The sequence below is a fragment of the Podarcis pityusensis genome, assembly GCF_964106645.2.
Source record: "Podarcis pityusensis genome assembly, chromosome: 4".
In the NCBI taxonomy this organism is placed as follows: domain Eukaryota; kingdom Metazoa; phylum Chordata; class Lepidosauria; order Squamata; family Lacertidae; genus Podarcis; species Podarcis pityusensis.
Window position 1 is genome coordinate 49,678,452 of NC_138027.1, and position 26,966 is coordinate 49,705,417.

The window sequence follows — 26,966 nt, forward strand, 5'->3', positions numbered from 1 at the left end:
AGGAAACAGACGGAATTAGGCGAAGGCACCAGGTGCCTCATTCTTGCAGAAATTTTTAGAGTGGAAGAAGATTGGAGAGTTACTTTCCCTCATCTCACTCTTACCAGTCTTGTTCATTAGGCAGAGCCCTGCCCTACAGGATTCAGCGAAGGGCACTGAAAATCAAGTCAGCCCCTATCTGCATAACCCTTCACTCTTCACTCGTTCATTTCACTTTAGAATATGCTAGATCACCAGGAAAGTAGGCTAAAAATTGTTGTGAAGTGTCTCCCAAAATAAAGTTGCTAAGTTCATGTTTGAAAAGATGGTGACAAAATTTCCGGGGTCAAGCCAATTGCTCTATGTGTGCTGGTTTTAAACAGCAAGAAGCTGGTCCTTGTGAACCTCCCTCAAGTCCCAATTCAAGGACAATTCACCATCTGCAAGAGTCTAGCTTTCCACTGCAGACTGCCCTGGAGTGTCTGTCTGATGACAGTAATGAATAGCACTATTGAGGGGGAAGCCCGGCATATGATTCTTAGCTTGTTCCCAGAACTGATAAATTATTGTTTGACTGATAGGAAATGAGTTTATTATTGGCCTCAAGAAAAATAACCTGCAGCAAGCTCATTTACTGCACATGCAGCTGAAAGAGATACTGTAAATCCATTTTCTAAATATGTTTTCCTCCAGGACTGTCTTGACAATAGGCCCATATCCCCTTCCTGAAGAAGTAATTCCCTTAATCTATTTTGTCACTGAAACTCAACTACAGCACACTCTAGCAGACCTATTGTTGATGTCACTTTTCTTCAGGCGAGGGGAGTAAGTGGTATCTTGCTGAAAATGAGTTCTTGCTTTAATTCACTTTAACACCTTTAACCAGGAACGGAGAAGCTGTACTACAACGCCCATCATCCCTGGCTGTTGGCCTTGCTGGGTGGGGCTGATGGGAGCCACAGGTGGAAAGCCACAGTTTCCCAATCCCTACCTTAAAAAGAAACTTGGACATTCAGGAGCTCATCTACATGCATCTGAAACCCATGTATCTTTCTGTGGAGAAGCTTACCCTTCAGCATTTTAATAATCATAAGCAAATGAACAAGGAAAGGCAGATGAAATGCAAAAGCACAAGTCATTTCACTGCATGTTGATGTAACACCCAAAGGCAGGCTTTAAGTGACAGCCTGAACATTTGGAAAATTAGAAATCTGGAAAAGCAGAAGTGCTATTTGTGTGACTATCACTCAGATATAAGCCAATCTGGTATGGAAGCTAGGAGAACTCATTGATGTGTCTCCCCATACACATGTGATGATTATACAATCAATATGAATATAAAAATTGGGGAAAGTGGACTGTGGCACCATGATTAGGAACATTCTGAAATGTTCCTAACATCTAAGGACGTTTCTATGTATGTGTGAAGATTGATACATATTTTTGTACATTCCATTGGAGCTTATGTCCAGCTACGTGTATGGGATTGTAGTCTAAGACATAGAATACAACATACATAGATATAGTAGACAGGGTTGCTAGGCTCTTAGATGATAAACTTTTGTTAAACCTTTACCCACTTGTGTTCCTTTGTTCTTGATATTTTAATTAAGACAATTTCATTTCTTCACTAACACCTTCATTATTTACAAGTAAATCCCACTGAACTAAGTGGCACATATTCCCTATGTTTTCAACCCTTTGGGGTCCCTGGCTCCCTTGACCAGCTACATTCTTTCTGTGGCACCCCTGTGGGGTTCAGGAGCCCAGTTATGTCACCCCTTGCCTGCAGAGCTGGCAGCCCCTCACCCCTTTTCTATCACCTTCTCTTGTGGAGTGTTCCCTCAGCCTCCTCTCTTTCCCCCTCTCCTTGGGAGTCCTCTGAGCAGCTGCACTGCCACCCCTGGTTTCTGAGCTGCCCCCTGCTCCAAAGAGAGGTCCCTCTTCACACTGCCCCACAGGGGCCTGGGAAGCACCCCCTGGTCAGCCCCAGAGGCACCATTCGCCTGGGGAGCTTATAGCTAGGGCTGCTGCAATAAACAGCTGTGCAAGCGTTTGGGAGGCAGAGATGCAAGTGGGCATCAGAGGAAGGAAAGAGGGACAGAGGCCAGCATTGCCTGTGGCACCTCTCACCATCATTCAAAGCACCCCAGGGTGCCACAGCACACTGGTTGAAAACCTCTGCCTGAATCTATGTACACTGGATTGCAGGGGGTTACTTAACAAAAAGTGCAAATTTGCTATGTTCACATTAAAATGTGAACCAAACTCAAGTTCTCCCCCATCCCTACTTTTTAGCAGTTCAGTCACAGGCCACATTTCAACAGGCTTTAATTCACCACTACAATTTTGAATACAACCGTACAGAAAACCACAGCCAAAGTCGTCAAATAGAAGAACGCTTTGGAAAGCACCAAGAAATACTGAACTTGTGAGAACTGCCACAAGTTCTGTGGGATAATGCCCTCCTGAAAGACAAACACTATTATGCAAATAGGTGCATACCGTATATTATCTGATAATGATAGTGATGTTAATAATAATAATAATGATGATGTTCAGTTCTTTCTCACTTTAGAGCTTTTCCAGTCCAGTGCTCAAATGATCAGAGTTTAATAATCTGACAGCTGTGAATTTGCTCAATAGTCCTGATTCAAAGATTTGTCATGAACATGATATGGAAACCTCTGTTGCCTGTATTCAGAGGACAAAAATTTCTGCTGTGAACATTCTCTATCCAGTATGAATGCAGAATAGGAGAACAACATAGAGATAGAAGAAATGAAATTTACCGTGCAAATGGTTCTGAGAGGGTAAAGAAGCATGAAACAGATATATAATTAGAGATCTCTGCAAACAATCTGGTTAAAAGATATTAGAAACAATTTCAATGCCATTTCAAAAGCAGCAGTGCATTTGGGAGCATTGCTATTGGAAACGCAGCGACTGTGAACTCCTGAAGATTTCCAATAGATGTGGGCAGATAGAAATCAATTGAATAATAGTAACTCACATCCATTGTGGGGTTGTTGTTTTTTTTACTAAACTTGAGAAATAGGATAAAAGGGGGAGATGTCAACAGGAATAAGGAAATTTGAGCAGCAGGACACATTATATATATTCAACTGTATGAACTGAACATAGGGTGGTAACCACATTCTCTATCATTACTTAGAGAATGCAAACACCTGACTAATCCTGTTACAGAAAATAGAATAATATCAGCCAACATGTTATTTAACTGATCAAATAAGTGGTTGTAAAGTATTTTTTCCCTCCAGGCATACCTGCATGAACTGCTTTCAAATTTTGCTCCATTCCTTCTAAAGGGATGTTTTCCATTAGATAAACACTCTCTTACAAGCTGCAGTCTCCTTGCTTAATCCCACAGAGTCATTTTATTAATCAAGCCTCTCGATAGATGAATAATTTCTTTTTCTTATGATTTCTACAAAAGATTTTGGCTTGGAGAGAATAAAGGAAATGTGGAACATTTCCAAGCCCTTTTGTGAAGCTACTGAGGAATGATAAGTCTGCTGTGGTTTTTTAGACATTCAGACTTTCTACGATGAAGGAAGATCTAAAACTGGCACAAATAATAAAGGACTATGGAGGGTCAAGTTAGAATTCACACCTGTTTAAATCAGTCTGGTCTTTAAAAAAATCAAGGCCATATGAGAAGCTGCACTTCTGTAGACAGTATTACACAGAACTGAGAAATCATGGAAGTGTTGAACTGAAAACTTATATGGTATTTATTAATGGATTGTTTTTTCCACCTTTAATAATACAAATCTTTACAAGGTAGCTGAAAGCAAACCATAAAATGATGATAAAATAAATCAAAGCATCAAGATATTCAAACATAGAAGGATGAAACATCAAGGACAGGAATAGCACCATATCTGAGAATACTTCTAAGTGTCATTCCTGATCAGCTACTGATCAGAGAACAGGGACATGCAGCAACAACATGGCTATATACTAAGGGAAAGAGTGGACAGAGATCTTCAATATTCTGGCAATGCAAACTAAAAGAATAGTGCAAAAGTCAAACATCAGTGCAGATTCAGTATTGGGACCATGTGCTTTAGATTTGCAGCGGGGGGGGGGGTTGTTTTTTTTGAAGGAGAATGATTCAGAAGCATCTTTAACTTGGTCAGTAAGTTTCATATGGTAAAGCATGTTTTGTGCTTACCATTCTAATACCCTTCTTATTAGAATGAGTTCTCAGATAGCTACCCACGTGAAAATCTGCCTAAATTAATCAGGTCACTAGATGAGGAGATATCTTAACAGCACAATCATATACACATATTTTCAAAAGTAAGTTTCACTGAGTTCAGTGGGGCCTACTGACTGAATCCCTACTAACAAGTTGCTGCATTTTGTTGTGAATCTACCTAATTTGCACCTCCTGAAACAATAGGTTCAGTGAAATGCAACTACCTTCAAAATTTGCACATCTCTGAATTTTGTGGTGCAGTTCCCCAATAAAAGAATGAATGTTAGAGGGGAGTGTATATAAGTGTGCATATGTTATAGAAAACACACAGAAAGGCATTATATTTGTATTTAAAATATGTTGATTTTTATGGTGAATTTTCCTGAGGATTTTTTTTTAAAAAATGCAATCTGATGTAAAAATGAGGGAAATAGAACTGATGGTTGTAAAAATGAGAAACTGAAATTGACAGATTCATATCTCCCTCCCAGCACCCAATAAGCAGATTCAGGATTGTAGTTTTCATGATCTGATAGTATTCTAGAAGTCCTCCTATGAATGTATGCACACATTCCTCAGGTATAAGAGTGGAGTTTATATCAGTCAATGGCATCATTTAACAGTGTTTGGGGCTAATATTAAGACCATAAGATGCCAAATAACCTTGCAATCAAGCATCAGCAGCAAAGTCTGTAGAAATGTCTCCTGCTTACATATTTTTCACTTTAGAAAGTGTGAAAATCTAGGTGTTATATGATTAAACTCTACAACACGCATGTTGACAGTAAGAACACTTAGCTGCTTCTTTACATCAAATACTAAACGTAGGGAGATGAAACGCTAATCTTTTAAAGACTAAAATGACAGGGATATGGAATGGTAATCTAAGTTATTTGAGAATACTTTACATCTATTTGCTCCCAGCTATATGCGCCAATAGAATAATGGCCAGAAATTTCAACTGGACAAGGAGCAAATCCTGTGTGGAAAAAATCCCACACCAACCCATTATAGATTAATTATGGATGCAGTGGGTGGGGTTTGAACTATTATATCCCACACTAATGCAAGGAAGGTGTATTGTTCAATGTCAGGCCAGGTTACTGCAGCAATTTGTCCTTTCGTTTGAAAGATATTTGCTCTCAGTCGCCAACGTTTTATTTGCTCATTGTTTTCCTTATCACACTTGCCATGTCATTTTAGAACTGAAGTGTCTGTAAGAGTGTTCTATTACAAATGAGGTTTACAGGACGAAAAGGTAACTTTCCTGTCCGAATAACAGCAATCATGTCAAGCTGGGGGGGGGGGGGGAGAGAAACCCTGCAGGTAATAAGTCTGCAGAAGGCCTCTTGGGTCATCTAGTAAATGTTCTTGATGTTCCAACGGGTTGTTTGAGGGCATACAACACAGTGCCTTTAACAAATCTGGCAGTGTGTCATCTTTGTTCGCCTCTCTGGAGCCATAAAATATAGACAGTCTCCACATTCTGACCATCCTTTACACTTTTAAAACTACTTTCCAATTTATTGCTTGGCAAACAAAAGTTTGAGGCATGCTTCTTAGAGATAAATTCTCACACAAACTGTGAGTTGCTTGTGCTAACCACACGGTGAGAGATTATCCATAAAGAACATATGCCTGCAATTTTTTGTGAGTCCTGACAGGTCTTGCATGGACATTAAATCTGAATCAAACTGCTTGAGCAGAAGGTCTTTCTTTATAAAAACTTGGTTTCCTTTAAAAAAGAAATCAAACAGCATTGACGGCTTGACAAGATACAGTATGAAAGCGTGGAAGATATAGCAAAAACAAACAAACAAACAAAATAAACAGCAAAAAGCACCACGGTGGGAATTGTAATAAGCAAAATGCACATTTAAAAAGCTTTCTAAGGATTCTTAAGGAGTGAGCCTTGCTTTAAAAATCTCACCCAAGAAGACGCTTTTCCTTAGGAAAAAGTGAGACTGTGCTTATGCTCTCTGGCAACCTCTCTACCAACCAAGTACAAGTCAGAAGTTGTGCTTGCTCAAACTTCCTGCACACTCCTGTCTTCTCCCAGACCTTCCCCTAGTCTTCTATATGTTGGTTACAGAGTATATGAAAGGGAAATATCAGTGTATAGACTCCCCAAGCAGGCCAGCAGGTAGGAATGATCAGTTTGGCTATGGACAGATGCTTTCCTTGAGCCCATCATGACATTGCTGCTGTTTGTTAAGAGGAAGTTTCTGGGAGATGCTCCCAGTCAATCTGGCTCAATGTATGGCTACTGCTGTGCAATGCATCCTAACAGAATTCCTTACTCTCCTTGCGGCCGGGTGTGTAGAGCTTGCACTATCCAGCAGTAGCCTCCTTACTATGAGAATAAAATCATAGAAGGACCACAAGGGTCATCTAGTCCAACTGCCTGTAATGCAGGAATCTTTGGGTCAAATCCACAACCCTAAGATTCCGAGTCTCATGCTCTAGCAACTGAGCTTTCCCGACAGTGATGGAAGCAACAGAGTGCAAAGTCTGTGCGAGTGTGTCAGAAATGGCAGAGGACTTGGAGCACTGGGAGGTGATGACATGGAGATGAGAGGGTGCACTGACCAGCTGCGACCAGACACTTCAATGGTCCCCAAACCCAGTGCAGCAAGTCTATTTTTCTAAATACAGTGGTGCCCCGCAAGACGAATGCCTCGCAAGACGAAAAACTCGCTAGACGAAAGGGTTTTGCGTTTTTTGAGTCGTTCCGCAAGACGAATTTCCCTATGGGCTTGCTTCACAAGACGAAACGTCTTGCGAGTTCTTGCGAGTTTGTTTCCTTTTTCTTAAAGCCGCTAAGCCACTAAGCCGCTAATAGCCGCTAAGCCGCTAATAGCCGTGCTTCGCAAGACGAAAAAACCGCAAGACGAAGAGACTCGCGGAACGGATCAATTTCGTCTTGCGAGGCACCACTGTAAATGAAGAGCAAAATAGAACCTTAAAAGATAGCCATTTACAACACCACAGTTGGGATGGTGTCAGCGCATGTTACAATACTATTCCTCAACCACCGCTTTTTTTTTCTTTGCAAAAGATTTATATGTGTCTCAGCACATAAACCTTTGCAAGGGTACCAAATTTCTGTAGCAAGAAAAGTGGGGCATGATTTTCTAAAATAAATATTTTGTAAATTACTTTTAGGATCATTAATTGGGAGAGAAGAGATTTTCACCATCGTGCAGCTGGCTTCGATCTGGTAGTTATAAGTCCATGTGTAAAATGAGGAATTTTTAGCTTTGGGGTATTGTTTATAACCACCCATTTTTCCTGCATTTCTTATGTTGATTGGTGGACTGTGGGAGCTTCTAGTGCCCTACTTCTTAAATATATTTTGGTGTTTTTGCTTTGCATTTTAGAAGAAAAGGTCATTCATCTTTACATGTGCAATCTGGGAGTTGGATTTGTATCCATAAACATTTCCTTTGCAGCAAAAGGAAAATCATTCTAGATCTTTGGGTGTCCTGGGTCCAAACCAGGAGCCCTTGGAGAGATTGTCTTCTGCTGATGACTGTCTTGAGGGGATCAATCCACTCCTTGGTCCATCACATGTGGAACTTCAGGCAGGAGGGCCCACATCTCCTCCCCTGAACCCCTGCAGGGACACCTGACTCACAGAGCCTTCAGAGAATCAGGACAGACACTTTCCCAGCAGCTGTCATAGCAATGCTTCTCAATACATTGTGTGACCAGGCAGCAACTGCCCCAGCCCCCAGGGGCCACCAGAAAGGAATAATGACTCGTGATAATGTGCTATGGAATTAACATTTGGCCACAACTTTATTAAACTTTCAAATGTGGAAGACCTTGGCTTAGGCATTGGGCGTGTATCCCTCCCAGCCCCCCAGCCGGGGGAACTGGGGCTCCTCAGGGTTAATGGGATATGGGGGTGCACTGCAAGACACACATGTACGCAGGCAGCCCACCCCATATTCCCGCACGCAGGGTAGTTCACTGAAAATCTTTCAGGGTATGGCCAGTGACACCCATGTTACAACCCCTTTAAGAGGGAACCGGGAATCGCTGCCGTGGGGGGGGGGGTGAGTCAGCACTTCACACACACACCCATTATAGGGAAGAAAAGACTAAAGGATTCCACCCAAGGCCTTAAACTGCCAAAGTTATGACGAATTGCTACAGGGAGGACAAAACCTGCCAATGCAGGATCTTCCTGGTTCTTCAACAGCAACCAGTCAAAAGAATGTAGCAGCGCCCACTAAACAGGAAGAAAAGGGTTAGCCTGCAAACAAGAAACATTAAACAAAGGGAGGGTTGGGTGGGTGGGTGGCTGAAGCTCCTGAGCCGACTGCCTGGCTGCTGCCAGCTCCACCCCCTATTTATGCAACTGGCCCCACCTCCCAGCAGTGTAAATTGACTAAATGAGGCTGGGCGTGAACCTCCAAAGAATAACACTGAGAGGCAGGCCAGCCCATACAACCAGTAAGTTCCCTGCACGATCTGGCAAAGGGCGCCCACAGTGTAAAGTGTGAGTGCTCATTATGGAGATAAGCATTTTTGCCCTCAAAGTGCCTTGCAAATTTGTCACAGCATTGACTTGTTCCTCCAACTATAGTTAAAATTAACCACTGTTTATCCACATGCAAACCAATGTAGCAACTGTAGCTAGCTAAAAGTGGAAGCAAAAGCTTCCAGTCTCCACCTTGTGACTGCACCCAAAGAAGAGAGTGGAGGGGGCGTTAATGAGAGCAAGACTCGCTCACATGACACTAAACCATAAGTTGAATGCTACTTCTGAGCTAGGCCACCAAATCAGACATCTGAGCTACAGCAAAAGCTTCACGTACAGTGGATGTGCCTGCATATACTTTGCAGAACTCTGGGGTTGGGTGAGATAATAATTTCATGAAATCCTCAGATCCTGAATGAAACACTTCTGATTGCAAAAAAATTACTACTAATTCTTTAAAGCACCATCAAATATGCATATTTAACTAACAAGAGGTAAATGAATAATTTATCCAAGATAGGATGGAAAGGAAGACATTAAATTGTTATCTATAGACCCATTTTGCACTCAGAAAAGCTATTATGAATTCTCTGGAGTTTTGTTCTGTGCTACATGTCTTCAGTGTTCTGGATCGTTACAAATGTGTTCCGATTTTTAAAGAGTGCACACTTTTGACATGCAGCAGTAGCTGAACAAATATTCTATTAAGAGCTTTTTGGAAAGAGATTTCTTTGAAATGCTCTTTTTAAATTGCTATTCCGCACAAGTAATTCATGTTGTAGGAACTGTGTGGTGCCATTTAATGAAATTAGAAGGACTTTTAAAACAACATTTTATTTCTGTTGAAATTAAGGGAATGAACATTTCTTAAAAAGGAAAGAAAAACATTTTATGTGCACTAATGCTTCCATTTCATTGACTGAAAAAGTACAAGTAAATACAAAACAGGGGAAGCTAAGAAGAAAGGGACCAGCAGAATTTCCTGTGCTGGCCAAAATATAAGTTGTGATTGTGCTGCAGCAGACAAAGTATGATAGACGCAGAACACATTTCATTCGTCCAACAAAAGGGTAAATGATGCCTCAGATGCGTATGAAATGGTATCCTGCATTTTCTGCTATAGTAGCTACTTCAGAAGTACTAGGCTAGAAGGCTAAACCTGAGCCATGTTACCATTCATAACATATGGAGTATGGGGAGAAAATGGTATTTACTATCAAACTTTCAATTCTATATTTTTTTCACTTTCCATGGCTGATGCATACCCATCATGCATACTTTAGTAAGCAGTGCTCTAAAATATTCTGGGCCTCGGGAGACATTACAAATTGTAATTAGCACCATAAAGTACCCCCAAAAGAGAAAGAAAACTGGACATGCTCCAGAATCACTCCTTCTGGGTCTCCTCTTCCCCTGTATGGGGAAGGGAACCACAAAACACACCCAACTGAACAACCCTTCCAACATTCGATTTATTTTTTACAAAGAAAAGGGGGGGAGCAGGAGCAGGCCTTGGCAGGCACCAAAGAAAACAATGGTGACCATGAGTGGCAAGTTAGGGATCCCCCCAGACATGCTTCCTGGGAGTTAATCTATTTGATCTCAATGGGGTTTTGTTCTAGGAAGATTACAGGATTTAGGATTATATGGTAAATATGTTTACTACATTTTAATGAGGATATTTTTGTATATGGTGTAGCAAAATTAGAAGTTACTTGATGTGTGTGATTTCACAAAGCTTTCCATTTTTGAGGTCAAACCTTATTTCCCTATAAAGAATGATAATAATAGTATTTTGCTGTAACGTATTGGTTGAATAGCCATTGATGACAGTGTCCATTATTCCAGTATGAATAATGCATTATAGACATGCACTGTATTATAGATATCAATTTCTTCATTAGAAATTGCGTGTTCATATTCCACTTGTCTGTATCATGTACCTTTCTGTTTAAAAGAAAGTCATCACAAATCATTCATTGAAAAGGACACTAATATTAATAGTTGATTTGGGTCAATTGAGTTCAAAAGACAGTCAATACATTTATTTATAGTTCAATCATATGTATGTTTATTTGGAAGTCAGCCTCACTGAGTTCTTTGATGCATACTCCCAAGCAAAAGTGCCCTTTTGAACACAGAAAGGGGCACTTTAAACAGAGGATGGAGTACAGCACTTGAATTAATGATTGCGTGTCGAGGTCCCCAATCCACCCCCCAAATAACTCACAACAGACACGTAATTTTTGTTTAAGATTTTTGGCATGATTTTGGCCACAACTTTATTCAATTACAAACCATGAGTGGTTGTTTAGGCAGTGGTTAAGACTATCTGTCCCCCCCCCCCGCCAGGGGACAGAACTGACTTCCGGGCACCACCGAAAGCCAGTGTGGGAAAACAAGTCGGGGGAGAATTGGAGCTGAGTCACAGGCCTCAATTCTTACCCGCAAGCTCCCCGAAGGCTTGCCGGCCCTAGTCCCATTCCAGGGATTGGACGAAAAGATGGCAAGCCCCAGGATTCCTTTAACGGAATTCCCTTTCCACAGCAACCATGGAGGGGCAGGCCCAGCCTATCCTAACCCCTCCTCCACCAATTTATAACCAATGCCTAACCGCAACCTTACAAGCTGTGACGATTTGCTACGCAGTAGGCAAAAACCACCCAGCCGGCCAATTTGCTAGATGGAAAAATTCCTACCAGGCCCCTGCTCGAAGGCAGACGACACCATGACAGGCATAGCAAGGTCAACGCAACAACCCCTTACTCTAGGGCGGGTGGGCGGGTGATCCGTTGCACGCAGCAAAAGAGAAAGCCCCAAGCTGCGTGCAGAGTATTTAAACATTTTACCCCTCCCACCAAAATTGCAACATCACTTTTACCCCAGCAACCCAGCAAACCAATCGCTGCCCCCAGGCCAACTTGGAGAACCTGCCTGGCAACAAAGGGGTGGCTCAGCAGACCCCACCGCAAAACGTGCTCTCCATGAAGGAGAACACACTTTCTTACAACATAGATATATTTTGACAAAAAAATAAATCAAGAGGGGTTGTGTTTCTTTCAACTTTTCTTACTGGGCAATGGAAGCCCATCTCAGATATTTTTCAGCCCTGTTACTACATTCCCTCATAAGCTAGTCCAGGCATAGGCAAACTCGGCCCTCCAGATGTTTTGGGGACTACAATTCCCATCATCCCTGACCACTGGTCCTGTTAGCTAGGGATGATGGGAGTTGTAGTCCTAAAACATCTGGAGGGCCGAGTTTCCCTATGCCTGGGCTAGTCATTTAGGGTATCTAGAAACTTAGCATTACTTCACTTAGTTTTCATCTATGCTACACATCCCTTGCAAGGTGTCCAATCTGATTTGTAGATTTTTATTATTCTTGTATTCTGTTAAAGTTACCATTCCGTATATATCTTAATACTCGTAAAATAAGAATACTATTTTAAAAGCAGTGCGATAAGCAGCATCTGTTCATCCTTTAGCATTGGCTCAGACAGTGCCAGTACACAGTAATTAGTAATGTAGAATTGTAAAGCAATTTTGGGGTGGTTGGGCTTTTTTGCTTGGATTCCTTTCATATTCTAAGGGAGGATTGCTGCAACTCTGCACCAATGTAAGCTAAAGGTAAAGGACAGTCAAATTTGACTATGGTGGTGTTCATCTCTGCTTTCAGGCCAAGGCAGCTGGCGTTTGTCCACGGACAGCTTTCTGGGTCATGTGGCCAGCATGACTAAACCACTTCTGGTGCATGGAAACACCATTACCTCCCTGCCGCAGCGGTACCTATTCATCTACTCGTTCTGGTATGAACTGTGAGGTTGGCAGAAGCTGGAACAAAGCAAGAGGAGCTCAGCCCGTCACATGGATTCAAAACTGCCAACCTTACGACCAGCAAACCCAAGAGGCTTGGTGGTTTAGACCACAGCACCACCTGAGTCCCTCAGGTTGAATACTACAGAACTCAGAGGAGCTTCCTTCTGAGAAATCGGGTCCTCCCTTAAAGAGGGCATGTGTTGCGGTGAGACCTGGCAACCAAACCCTGTGTTGTGGGTGGGTTGATTGATTAGCCACAACACCCAATTGGCAGGTCCCTTGATGCTGGATTTAATCAGGCCAATGGGACGCAGGCTAAACGGATCAAGGGACCTATATGTATCTATGCACGTGACCCAGAGCTTCCTCTTTCGGTGCATGCATTGGACCACCCGCCCACCTCTCCCTATGTTTAGGGCTGTACACTTGACCTTGCTATGCCGTTGTGTGTCATCTGTCATTGGGACAGGGGCATGGCAGGAATTTTCCCCCACTTGGCTGATTGGCTGGTGCCATTTGGGTTTCACCTGCTGTGTAGCAAATCGTCACAACTTGAAAGGTTGCAGAAAGGCTCTGGTTCAGGTGATAGGGATGGGAGAACGCTCTCGCCATCCCTATGTGAAGGGTATTCCGTTAAAGGAATCCAGGGACTCAGTGGTTTGGTCAACCCCTGTGAGGGAGTTGTGCCCGTGCCTGAGTCCAGGGGGACATTTGGGTGGCGGAGATAGCCTGTTCCTGGCTTTCCGCTTATCCAGGTGTTCTCCCTAGGCTGACCTATGCTGGTGCCCTGGGTCAGCGCTACCTGCATGGCAGGGAGCTAGTTGAACCAGAGCCTATGCAACCATTCACTTGCTGTAATCAATAAAGTTGAGACCTAAATTCTTCCAAAAACCAAACCAAAATTTGAGTCTTGTCTGAATTTTTTTAAAGGGGGAGGGTTAAAAGTCTGAACATGCAAAGCTTGGCTGGGAACAAAGTGTAAGGCAAACCGGAATAAGTATTGTAAAAGAAATGAAATATACTAAGTGTAAAAGAATCACTTTTTAAAGAGGATTTGAATTTCATTTCACCAAATGCTAATGACTGGTTATGTATTTGCTTATTTGGCAAAAGTATGACTCACTCACTCCAAAATGAAAGACGGAACAGCTGGCATTGCTTGGCACCCAAAATGGATTCCTAGAAAGAAGTGGGGCCCATTTTGTAGCAACCATTTTCTTTTAATTAACTCATGTAAAATGGTTTCAAAGGAACAGGGAAATAAAGAATTGGGGGGGGGGGGTTGTGCCTAAGATTCTCCATGGAATGGTGAATCAGGTAAAACAGACTAAATAAGATGGGTGGACTGTTTACTTATTTCCTTTTATAGATGAAATTTCGTTCTCCAGACCCTCAAAAAGTTCCCCAAAATCTATCCCACCCCTCAAGGGTGGGAATTCTATGCTCACTAACACGGTAGTTATTTTTTAAAAGACAAAGTATTGTGCAAGTGGTTGTGACAGACATTTGCTGAAATCTGAAGCATTTTGCCCCGAATATCATCTCAGCCATTTCCATATGACCCGAACATATTATTTAGGTTAACATAGAGTGTACCAAGAGTTACTGTAGCACTTTTAATATAACATATTTTCTTCCTTTTGATTTTATGTCAATCTTTATGCTCTTAAAATTTTGCAAGTCCCTTCAAAACCCCTTATGCAGCAAATAACTAACAAACTGATTAAACAACAACCAACAGTACAATCCTATACTTGTGTACTTCTAAATCTGATTGAGTTCTTCAATGGGGCATACTTTCAAGTAAGTGTTTATAACTGCAGGTAATGGAAATGCTCAGCGTATATAGTATAGTATAGAACAAATAAGCACATTCTCTTTGAAAGTGGGATAAACAGGTTATAATTAGTTCAAAATGTGCAAAATAGGGTTTGTGGCTGGCAGCAGGAACAATTCAAGCAAATATTACTTTAATCTGTCTTTTGAATTCTAAAGCAATTGAGGCATATACAATAGGAGAGCAGCCCACAGGGAAGATTATTATAGAACCTAGAAAGGTATTTTCATTCTGTTAGCTCGACCTTGTTTGCAATTATCAACGTAGCCTATCATTTACTAAGTGGTTAGTTGTGCGTATGGGACCTTTTTCTTGCACTATAATTACAATGTGTAGCAAAAGTATAATTGTGAGGAGTGGTTGATAGAAATGGGTAGTTAACTGTCATTAAAAAGCTTCCTTAATGTATTAATTTGCTAATAAATATTTGTCAAATCTGTCTTTGGATGAGTTTTATGAAATTATATATAAAACCTGGCACCATAGCAGTGTTGTGCAGATGACGGAAATGAAGAGGGTTTTACCCGTCTCTGTGAGTTGATCAGGGCTTCCGCACTTAACTTTTTGGCAAAGTACAGATTACTTGCAAAGGACGTATACAATAAAATTTTGTTAGTCCATAGGGTAGCTCTGCAGATGTTTTGGACTACAACTCTAATAAGCTCCAGATAGATGGGTAATGGTAAGGTAAGGAATGATAGTCTAGAACGGTAGTCCAGAACATCTAGATGCCACCAGGTTTGAGAAGGCTGACACCAGCTCTGTACAGAAGACTCACTCAGCATATGAAGGTTGGATATGGGCCACTGAGTACAACCCTGTTCCCTCTCTATGAGTTGATTATCCCAATATCTGTCTCTCACATGTCATACGAATACAATTTTTAAAAAGCAACCTATTTTACGAAAAGAATGCAAACCAGGGAGGTTGTTTTTGGCCTTTCTCCTGCCTGATTTTTGGTAGTATATTATATAGTGCAACTCAATGGGGAAAATCCTAGAGGAGAGTGACAAAATCAATATAGAGTTAAAGTGTATTTAGATTCTGTGCTATTTTCAGGCCATTTTCAGTACTCTTAAAAATGGCATTGGATGAGTTTTTAACACCCTAAAGCATATTATACATGGATATGTAGTGGAGCACTTTCCATTTTTATATATAGTCATAAATGTGTTCTTACAAAATGGCAAAGTGGCATGCATAGTTATCAGTATTAGTGATTCACACTTTTATGGTGGGTTTTAGAGTTTTACACACAAGCAACTAAACTTCTCTGATGTCAAAAAATCATGTACCTTAACTATACGAGAGAAAATTGACCAAGGAACCTATATGTTATGCACTGAAGTTCTCACCCTGGGCCAGCAGGGGGATACTGTAGATAGTTTTCACTCAGGTCCAGATATGCAAGTAAGGGATTGAAAGTGACATTCAGTGATTGGATAGTTACAGAACGTTGTTACAGTTGCGTTGTACTGGAGCTCTATATAAGCAGGCTGGCTGAACCCTTCAGTTCAGTTCTGTTCTGGCCTGTGAATAAACAAGAACTGTTTGAAGAATCGCTGTGTCGTCTGATATGTTCACCCACAACTTAACACTATACATGCTTTGCAATGCTTGAATGACCAATAATTAATGCCTACTTGTTCTTAGATTAAGTCAATATGAGTGTGTGTGCTTGCTTTCATTATATAACAAATGGAATGTTTACAATAGTTTGTAAGAATTATCAGGACAAAACTGAGCATTCTCCTTTGTTCTAAGGTGCAATCATCCACACTGATATCATTCTTGTATAATTTGTTCTACAATTGCTTCCACAGCTGAACAATATTTATGAAGCCTTTTGTTTCTTTTACTATTTGGGTAATTTTTGAAAAATGTGTTGCAAGATAGAATGTTACACATTTGTGTTTCTAGCCATGTAAGTATAACAAAATATTTCCAGAAGGTATGGAGCACAAGAGAAGTCAGCTAGAACCATATTTAGAATTTCATTTTGTACAGCATTCTGCGAAACTCAACTTCTTAAGTCAACAGGTCTACCTGATGAAGCCACAGTTTTATGTCAGGAAAACAAATATCCAAGTCCCACAGTTAGAAGAACCAAACTACACGTTCCACACAGTCACATATAACCACCACCACCCTCACCACAAATTATCCATTACAAAAGGCAGCCATAGAGGCTAAAAACTGAAATGAAAAGCTATCATTTTAAAGGGGGGAATAGGATGGTCTTAAAAGCTAGAATTACAACTTAAGTGTTTCACTAGGAAGTTACATTGGGGTAGGGTTGTGCCAAGCTTTTGAATGGTCTTTATTTTAAGCATTTGAGGGGTGATGAAATGAAGAAGCTTCAAAAGGATTGTGGGGTGTATAAAGTCTCATTTTTAAAAAAAGTATACATTTTTACACCCAGACACTTTAAAACAGGTTTTAAAACTCCCATTCGCATGCTCACAACAGCATACGGATCTTTGAAGACAAGCTTCCAGCTTTGCAACACTTCTGGATATGATGCCATGTAATGCCTGCCATGCTAAATACTTTCTTTAAAGAGCCTTCTGCTGCTACAAGTTGGATCCTCCTAACAGAGGGTCCATGTTGTGCTCGGCCCTGAAACTCTTCCCTAACCAGCTTGTGGTTGGGGCTTCCCCCGCTCCAAGCTGGTGGTGTCACAGTTATGCCAATGGCCTTTAGCTAATCAGCAGCGTGGCAAGGTTGGGGGTTGGGGGTATCTATTTGGCAGCACGACGTAGGGACACCCGCCCACCCACCCATTAATTAGGTCATGTTTGGCCTTGCTTTGGACTTCGGTTGGTCACCTCTTTTGGAATGGGGGCCAGGTAGGAATTTTTCCCAATGTGGCAGATTGGCTGTGGCCACTTGGTTTTTGCCTACCTCTTAGCAATCATCACAACTTTGTAAGGTTTGGCGGTTAGGCATTGGTTTAGGGGAATGTGGGGAGGGGAGGTGCAGCCATCACCTGCCCCTCCAATGAATAGGGTATTCTGTTAAAGGAATCCGGGGGTTTGGATCTCATCCGAAGCCCAGAGAGGGGCTAGGGCCATGCCAGGACCCCTGGGAACCCCAGGAGTGAGCACCAGTCAATATACACTGACAGAGATCCCCCTGCTGGTTGTTTACCATTCCAGGCTTCCTGCAGGGTGGGGCAGGAGCCAGATATAGTTTGATACCAATACCAGTCACATTTGTGTATTTTAATAAAGTTGTGGCCAAAATTTGCCCATTAACATTTAAACTAAATTCTGTCTCCACTGTGTCTTTATTTCCATTCGGGATGGGTTTTGGGGCTCGAAGCACAAGTGCTAACAGGGTGTTAAAAGCCTGTTTTGTGGGTGGGTGTGGTGGTGGAAAGGAATCCCTTGGCCACCTCATTGCATTCATAAGGTAAGCATACCCCAACCCCTTTAAAATTCACACACATTATCCAAAGTGAATGTCTTTCCCAGAGAATGAATAGATGGGGGGGGGGGGGCAAGGATCACAGTTTGGCACAACACTTCTTCTGGATGTGAATCTAGCCTGATTTACCAAAAAAAAAAAAAAAAAAAAAGGCAAATCAGTTGTTATAGTCTCATTTGCTTCTTCCTTTATAACAGAGTTTGTCAAGCTGCACTGCTAAGACAGGTAATTACATGAGAAAGTAGCTGAGAACTTGGTAAACACCGAAGTGCATAAATGTCACTTCAAATTAAGCATTGCTTCATTAAGATACTCCTTGTTTTGTCAAGCACTGCTTCTAACCGAGGATGAACTAATCATTTCTCTCATTTTCTTATGGTCAAGTATTTTGCAGGGCGGCCAGCGGGGGTGGGGGGCAGATGAATATTTGCAGCAGACCTGCAGCTGCTCCAGAACATCCTGCTGTTATGCGTTTGCTATTCTGCCAGACCATCATATCTGCATTCGTGACTCCATTCAGACTGCAAAACATCTCAAAGAAAATTGCCAGATTTCAGCATAAAGGAGATATTATAGTGAATCCAATTAATATTATTTGCCAGTTGTTCTATGTTAATGGCAGACATTCAGTAAGACTGGACTGCTGTAAACTGCTTCCTAAATGGCACTCCCCATGCTGACCTATCTCTTCCTTGCCAGAAGCAACCAGTGAGGTGAAGTGAGGCAGGGAAAGTAACACTAAGAACGTTGCTTTTAGCACCACTCCCCTAGTACACATCACTTGTAGTTCTGGCCTAAGTGTAGACTCTTATCAGCAATTATAAGACAGGGATGAGGAACCAGTGATCCGCTAGATGTCATTGAGCTCCATCTCCCATCAACTCCAGCCTGATTTGGTAATGGTCAGGGACAATGAAAGTCCTAAAACACCTGGAGGGCCACAGATTTGTCATCCATGTTATAAAAGTCCATAGGTCAATATATAAGAAAGATCTATCTACTCATAAATTTCATGACCATTTGTTACATAACCAATAATAATTTCCATAATTTAACAATAAAGGACACATGCCATATTGAAGTTGGTAAATGTCCCAAACCAGCAAAATGATAAAAATATTTCTAGTCTTCTTCAGACAGTCTGTAGATGTGCTAACTAATCACTCAAGAGTAGGCTGTGGAGACAAGTGTGTAGGCTTCCTGTTAACATCATTTTCATGATGCTCCATTTGTTGGAGGTCAAGGAGCTGATGTTTTGAGCCTCTGGAAGCCATGGAGAACCCATTGTGTTTTAAAACCCCAATTTTCTGAACTTTTATTCCCCCCCCCCCAAGCAAATGGTCAAAAATGAGAATGCCAAAATTCTTATTCTACTGAGAACATTGTTACAGATCAGTTTATATTCATCAAGAGGTGTTTTTTTTTTAAAAAAAAAACACAAATATGGAAATTTAGTGATATGAATTTAAGATGAGAAAAAGGAGAAAATGAAAAAAACAGACATTGACATATAGTGCAGAAATAACAAAAATCCTTCCAGTAGCACCTTTAAGACCAACTAAGTTAGGTCTTAAAGGTGCTACTGGAAGGATTTTTTTTATTTTGACTATGGCAGACCAACACGGCTACCTATCTGCAGAAATAACATTTGCCATAATTAGCATCAAACAAATGAAAAAAGGTGGAAAGGAGCACATAAGAGGAAAGAATGAGAGCTCACAGTGTATTCCTGATTTTCTAGTCTATATTTTGAGATCAGGCAGCATTATGTCTTCAAGGAAGAATGAGGAAAGACCAAATGATGGTCCTCACATGATTTACATTCTAGGTATTCTTATGTTTTGAATTAAAATGTTAAGATACAGTTGACTTTGTAAGTTTTCATGGCGGGGATGGTGTGTTTGTGTGCAGTCAGAAGTTCAGTCAAGGCGAATAAGCTTACCAAAGCAAATGTGAGTGCAGCAGAGATTGTTTTACTCAGTAAACACAAACTATATACAAACTATACACAGTTGCTTCAGAAAGTCTTTCTGAGCCTAGAGAGAGCTTTCAGAGTCCTTCATTCAACAAAGTTCTCAGCAAATGTGTAGTACAAAGTTGCCAGAGTCCTACAAAGTCCACATTTCTCTGAGTCTATGGTCTTCAGTTTTTTCAATTTGTTTCCAGTTCTGTCTCCACAATCTGTCCTACACAGAAAGCTGTAACATGAGCTTCTTACCAAGGCTGCACTGCAGCAGAGATCAGGACATCATGTGCACTCTGCAGCTGTACCTTAGAAATAAATCATTCCAACTGACTTATGGAGAATTAACTCATTCCTTCACAGGGGTGGGGCTACAAGTCACATCATCCCTGGCCATTGGCCATTTTGTAGGCTCCTAGTATAATTCCTCATACTCATAAAGACCATTGGAATTAGGTTATCCCTTTCTCACCTTACATGCTTCATCAAAGCAAATGAGGTCTATAAATTTTGATGCCTGTTTAATTATACCTAGCAAGAAAATAGACATGCAAACTTTTGACCTTTTCTGTTTGATCTTTTATATTTTGGGGGGTTTTGGCTGGACAATTGTGCTGTATCTGCTCTTCTGTAAGGTTGTAAACTGTAAGTAGAGTGGAAGGGCAGGGCAATCAAAGTATGGAATACTGAAAAGGTTGAAACCATAAAGCACCTAATACTAAATTTTGATATATTTTTATTTAATACAAGACAAAGGTTTGTAATGGAAATGGGATCATCCCTTTGGAATGTCTGTATTCATCACTGGAAAATAGTGGGAAACTCAACAATGCTTCAATCCTTCAAGATTTTGTAGATTTCTTCCGGTCTTTGGAAGAAGAAGAAAAAGCAAAAACAGCAACTATTTAGCTCCCCCTAATTCCCTTCTTTGCATAACAGTTCTGGAGAATACTGTGGGTGGAATGTAGCATCACACTAAGGCAATGTTTCCACCAGTGCAATCATTTCTGCTTGCTGGATGGAATTATCTCCCCTCTCCTGCCCCCCCCCCCACTGTTCTCCTGACCTACATAGTTTTTTGGGGAATGCAGGAGGTGGGGACACTGGTGAAGAAATGGGGGGGGGGAGAGAGAGAGTGCACCACCCTGGCACTATCAGGGAGGGGGGTACCATTGTGGCCCCCCCGGACACACGCCGTGCACACCCCCCACCATGCTGGGCCCCCAGGACACATGCCAGGCCCCCAAGTGAAAATGCCAGTCTCCCTGGAACATCCTCTCTCTTCCTAGTAGGCAACGTATTGCCAGGCAGCTAGTATCCCACCTCTGCCCCACCCAGAAAGCATCTTCTGAAGTCATATTTTCCATTGCAAGCTCCTCAGAGAAATATCAGGGCATAATACAAACAGGTGGGAAAATAAATTCACAAGGTGAAGAAGACTTGTGCCTTGTTTTTAACCATTTCCTTGCCATTTCTATGGGTGTAACTATTATCCTCTTTAGCCAATATTTTGTAGGTGTATGACACAACCTTGAGTTATTTTTCTCTCCCCCACCCTTTCCAGCCCCACCATGTCTGTTAAAATCTCAGGAGTAGCAGCCTGTTTTCCTATCAGCTGGACTTTCTTTCCTTCAGCAATTGGCAGAGGCAAGCAGTTTCAGTGTGAGCTGTCATTTGATTATTTTCCTTCCCTACCCTCCTGCTCTGATTCCTGTTCTTCTTTACTGGCTTGGAACAAGTCCTCACTGTATTGAATTTTCCTTACAGACCAACATGTTGCCAAGGCAGAGAAGAAAATGCTTCCTTCCCCATCCCCCGCCCCTTCTTCCCCTGGGTGAGTAAATGGCTAGCATTTGACCAGCGCAGCTGTATTTTACACAGTGTTATTGTTGTCATACTGTTATTTTTAGCGTAGTTCTAGTTACATTTTTAAAGCCTCCATCCCTGTTTCTTTGGCCTATGATGCTGTGTAAGCATCTCTGGCATCATTAACTGCTAAAGAGCTGACAATGGCTGAAGCTGCTTTTGTATAAACAAGTGCAGCAATTTTTCCTTTCTTTCAGACAGATTCCTCAAGGCCATATGTTATGATATCATTGATCTGACCTCAATATTGTCAAATTTCACAAAATCAGGGCTGTTAAGCCTGCAACTTTAAGCAGATGTAACACACAGCAGGATGCTCCATCAAAATTACACATTTGGACCCTTATTGCTTCCTAACGGATGGAACAGTTTCCAATTATTATTTTTTCCCCACGGTACCTTAGCACTGAGGCATGAATCCTCTGAATGGGTAAAGGGATGTTTTCATGGCATTTCCAGATGATACAAAAAGGCCCCACAGGAATTTATTTTCAGGGGTGAAATAACAGTAGCCCTGATCCAGTGTACAATTCACCTGTGTGAGCTGTTATTTTATTCTCTCTCTCTCTCTCTCTCTCTCACACACACACACACACACACACCATGCTGTTAACCATGCTGTTCACAATGAACTAAGGTTTTAAACTCTGGTTAAACATGTGGTTGGAAAGACCACATGCTTCATTAGGGTTTTAAATAATAATAATATGCAAGGCTGTGCTAGGGCTGCAGATCAGGTTGAGTTGGGTGCTGTAAACAGCAGTAGTGTGGACAATGTGTCCATGCACATCCAGCTCTACATGCATAGACCCCTATCTAAACATGATGTTTGCATACTGGGGACACCAGATAGATGGCCAGCACCATCTCAGTTGCATAGAGAAGTACATAGGAATGGTCCCAATGAAAATACATGTGCCAGGCTTGTTTGTCATAGGAATGGAACTAAAGCCCATACCATTCCATTTCTGTGCATCCCATTTTAAATGTGCATTTAAAAATACTAGATGGTCTGGGTTGTGAGTGCTTATGAGGTGGTCTCAGGCCTGCCTACCTTCTTTTCTTGTTTTTTCTTTTTTAAAAAATAGTTTCAGCATCATAACAGTGGCTAACTAGTGTGAACCTTTGCATCACATGTAATGAAATCAATGCAGCAAGGCATCCTGGGAGTGAGAAGTCTTGATGATGTAAAATGACACAGACAAAATCCAGAAGGATGTGGAGATCGAGCAGTATGCTGATTCTGGAGTGCATCTGTGGACTGATCCCTGAAGGTCAGATCATATGTGTCTGCTTCAGAATTATTGCTCAATTAATGTGTCCTCTATACTTACTTTTAATGAGTCAGGTATAGGAAAAGATTTGCTCATTTTCAAAACGATACAAGCTTTGTGGTCTTCTACATTTCTTCTATAGCTTTGATGTTAATCTTAGTGGGAGTAAAAAAGTTGCAATTACAAGCACATTGGGAATTCCTGAAAAAGAACTTTTCTGAACATGTTCCACATATGGTTTGTCAATGCCACTCCCAATCTCAACTGATGCTAAAGACCACCTATCTCTATCGCCATCCCTATCTGTCCCCTTCATTCAAATGTTCAGTTAATTTCCTTCTTCACATCCAGATCTTTTTATTTCTGATTCCATCCTTTTTATTTCTATTGCTTTTTTATATTTAATGTGGACTAAAAGGGTTCTTTTTTCCATTTTACACAGTTCTATTCTGATTTTGTCTTACAATAATCATAATTGTACAACAGTAATAATAATGTAAATATCAATATTTATAAGCATATGACAATTTTCTATAGTTAATAACAATGCTTTGATTCAGAGAATAATTATAATTAAATTATAGGGTGTCTAGTTCACATTGATTTCTGGAAACACATTGATTAGCTATGCTTCAATGCCCTCTCACTGCCCGTAATGAATATAATGCAACCTATAATTTAATGACAAGGAATTATCTAACATAAACATGGAACTCAGATTCTTTTCAATCAAAACAGTTGTTTTTCTGTGCATGTGTGACTTTCTCCACATAATCTATAATTTTTGCCACCTGCCCCAAATCAGCAAATATTTCATGCTGTCTAGATGTGTTAATTTTTATTAAATAAAAAAAAGCTTATTCTTAGATCTAATAACTACCTTCTAGCACAAAAAGGGTTTTGTTTAGTACAGTTGTCACTGTGGTGACACTTTAAAAGAAATATTTCTAGTTCTTCCTGGTAATTAAAAAAATTGGAATAACATTTGCTAGGTTGTTTACCATCCTGAAATTGTGCTAAGGTGTAGAATAACTGAGTGACACATGGCCAAAATATCTGGGGAATTACCAACACAAACTCTGGTCACATCACATTATGCCCAGGATCCAAAGTGTTTCCAGGAAAATTCAAGGTGTAATTTTGCTGGTTTCCTGACAGATTGTGCCACATAAAATGCCATTCCAGAGGGTCACCAAATGTTTAGCATCAGCTTCTGGGTGGCAGAGTGGACTCTGGAACAAAGGCCCTAGCTAAAGCTCTTGTGCATGTGTGGCCATTTGGCAGCAGACTTTGAGAAAAAACTGGATTCATATCCCAATGGAACTCAAAGCACGGTTTTGCAGAACCAGTGCAGGTTATATTGGTCATTCCGTGTTTAACCTACACCCCGGTCAAGGACATATCCAGCAGTGATACTTCTTACCAAGAATGGTTCTAGGTTACTTGTTTTTTCATGTAAAGGGATCTTAAGCAGCTTGGCTGGAAATGAGCTGGGCTTGATAACTAATACCACTGTTGTCAATCAGCATACATAGCACTAGACTGAACATTGTTCCATCTTGATACATTTAGCAGCTACTTTCGTGTTCTTTCCTTCTGTACCTTCCTTCATAATTGCTCCTGTAATATTTTTCTTTTTCATAAACTGAATATTATCTACATTACAAATGTGGACTCCTATACTGTATGACTGACAACATAATGCTATGCTATGCTATGATCACTGATACTTATAGATATGTTACAAAAGAAGGAATTATCATGGTACTTACCATATTTTTTGCTCCATAAGGCGCACCTGACCATAAGGTGCAACTAGTTTTTAGAGTGGGAAATCAAGAAAAAAATATTATTTCCCCCCCCCCAGCCCCAAAGAGCAGCAGACAGGCTACGCACAGCCTGTCCACTTCTCCCAGAGCTTCTCAGGGCTGCCAGGGGAAGCCCGGGTCTCCCCCTCAAGCCCCAAAGAGCATAGAAGCCAAGACAGCCAGCGGGATCCATCCCTCTGGCTGTCTTGGCTTCTGCCATAGCCGCCGGAGAGGCTGCGCGCGGCTAAAGAGGAAGCTAGGTAATCAATGTATACATAATGTATGTTTAATTTGTAGGCTCTGAATGACTAGACTTGAAGGGGAAGAGACCCGGCAAAATACATTATATAGGCCCAACCAACACTGTTAGGTGTGCTTAAGGCCACTGAAATCAATTGTCTTAAGTGTATGTAACTTTGCTGATAGTAATCTGGGATCTAAAATTTCCAGTGCCTAACTCTGTGTTGGATTTCACTGATAGTATTGTAGGCTCTAAAATTTAGAGTTGTTTCCGTAATAACAGTTTGTCCTCTCAAAGAGCCTGATGTGAGCTTGGATTCTCTCAATGGATTCTATTCAGAACCGGTAATTTGCAATACAGGGCTATTTCTAGCTATTCTGATTAGCAATAACTCCTCTCTAGTTAAAATGATGCTCACCATCCCTTTTAAGTTCCACGGCAGATCCATTTAGCTTGTGACATTCTAACATTAGTTTCTTTGCCAACAGCACTATAACTCCTTTTCATTGCCTATTAGAGAAGAGAATTACGCCAAGCCATGGCCAAAGATCACATAAGAAACAAGAAAGTACTCTTTCTACATGATTAGCTCCGTGTGCCTTAGGAGAGTGAGACAAATGAAGAGGAGATCATTTAGGGGAAACTTCTGTTAATGCTTACCATGTTCCCGATTCAGCTGTAATCAGTCTGACTGGCTGTGTAAGGAGGAGGAATCTACCATTCAGATGACTGATAGAAAAGCACAGGGCACAGTTAAATTGCTACCATGGCTATGCTGTGGGAGGATTCGGATCTACCCAATGGAGTTACGCCTTTACAGCAAATGCATACACATGCAACTCTATGGTCAGATAACACAGGCTTGGTGTGTTACAGAAATGGGGAAAAATAGCCCCCGAATATGGGTCTACCACAGTTCTCACAGCAATCTAATTCAACTGATTCACTAATTATATGGCCGTATCTTAGCTTATTGCATCAGTCTGAAACCATTGGAATGTTTACTTACATTGCTATTAGTTCTCTAAAAACCAGAGCACAGCATGGCTGTTCGAATCAAATTTGTCTGTCTTCTGCTTTTTCTCATAAAGAAATTAAGAGATTTTGAGTGAAATGTTGCTAGTCCCCTTTCCAGATTCCCAATTTCCTTTTCTCTGAAGGAAAATTTGGACATAATGACTTCACGATACAGGAGTTCACAATGTGAGATTTTCCCCTTTTCATGTAGCCATGCATTTATTTATGCAAATTTGGGCTACAGCGTAGAGGCTTAATTGCTCTGCAACCTCTCTAAAATGTGAATGAATTGCTTATTATATCATTAGTCTTTCACACCTTTTAAAGAAGGTCTGGGTGGCAAACTTTAATGGTGGCTTTCAAAAGCCACAGAGTTCCAGAATGTATACAGAGGTCAATGCGGGTGTTTTGCGACATGCACAAAGTCTATTCATTCACCATCTCAATCACTGTGGTCTGCACGTGGTTTAATAGCTACATTGTTTTGCCATGCTCATAATTTCCCCCTACTTTGGTTAGCAATGTTTGCGGTTGGAAATTGAATAGCTTATATTCTATTTTGCTGTGCAATTATTTATAAACACTTTTTTACATCTCTTTTAGGGACTTGATGCAGGAGAAGAGTCATACCAAAAATATGTTCAGGGTTGGGGGAGTTTCTTCAGAATGCAGGGCAGTGGACAAGAATCAATGGCATTCAAAGACTCTAATATCTATACACGTCAACTGTTGTTATTATTATTAATATGATTACAACTATTTATTAAATGTGTTAATTGTTATATCTTGCCCAAGGCAACCCAAAGTGAATCTAAAGGTAAAGGGTAAAGGGACTCCTGACCATTAGGTCCAGTCGTGACCGACTCTGGGGTTGTGGCGCTCATCTCGCTTTATTGGCCGAGGGAGCCGGCGTACAGCTTCCAGGTCATGGGGCCAGCATGACCAAGCCGCTTCTGGCGAACTAGAGCAGCACACGGAAATGCCGTTTACCTTCCCGCTGGAGCGGTACCTATTTATCTA

The 26,966-nt window shown here is 41.1% G+C and overlaps 1 long non-coding RNA gene across 1 annotated transcript in view; it reads left to right on the forward strand.

Annotated features, from left to right (window-relative positions):
- LOC308476211 overlaps positions 1-26,662 on the forward strand; it is a 71,497-nt gene extending 44,835 nt beyond the window's left edge. The window contains exons 3-4 of the long non-coding RNA XR_013985802.1: positions 21,508-21,574; positions 26,550-26,662. This is a non-coding gene — a long non-coding RNA (uncharacterized lncRNA). The remainder of the gene's footprint in view (positions 1-21,507; positions 21,575-26,549) is intronic.
- The last annotated feature ends 304 nt before the right edge of the window (positions 26,663-26,966 follow it).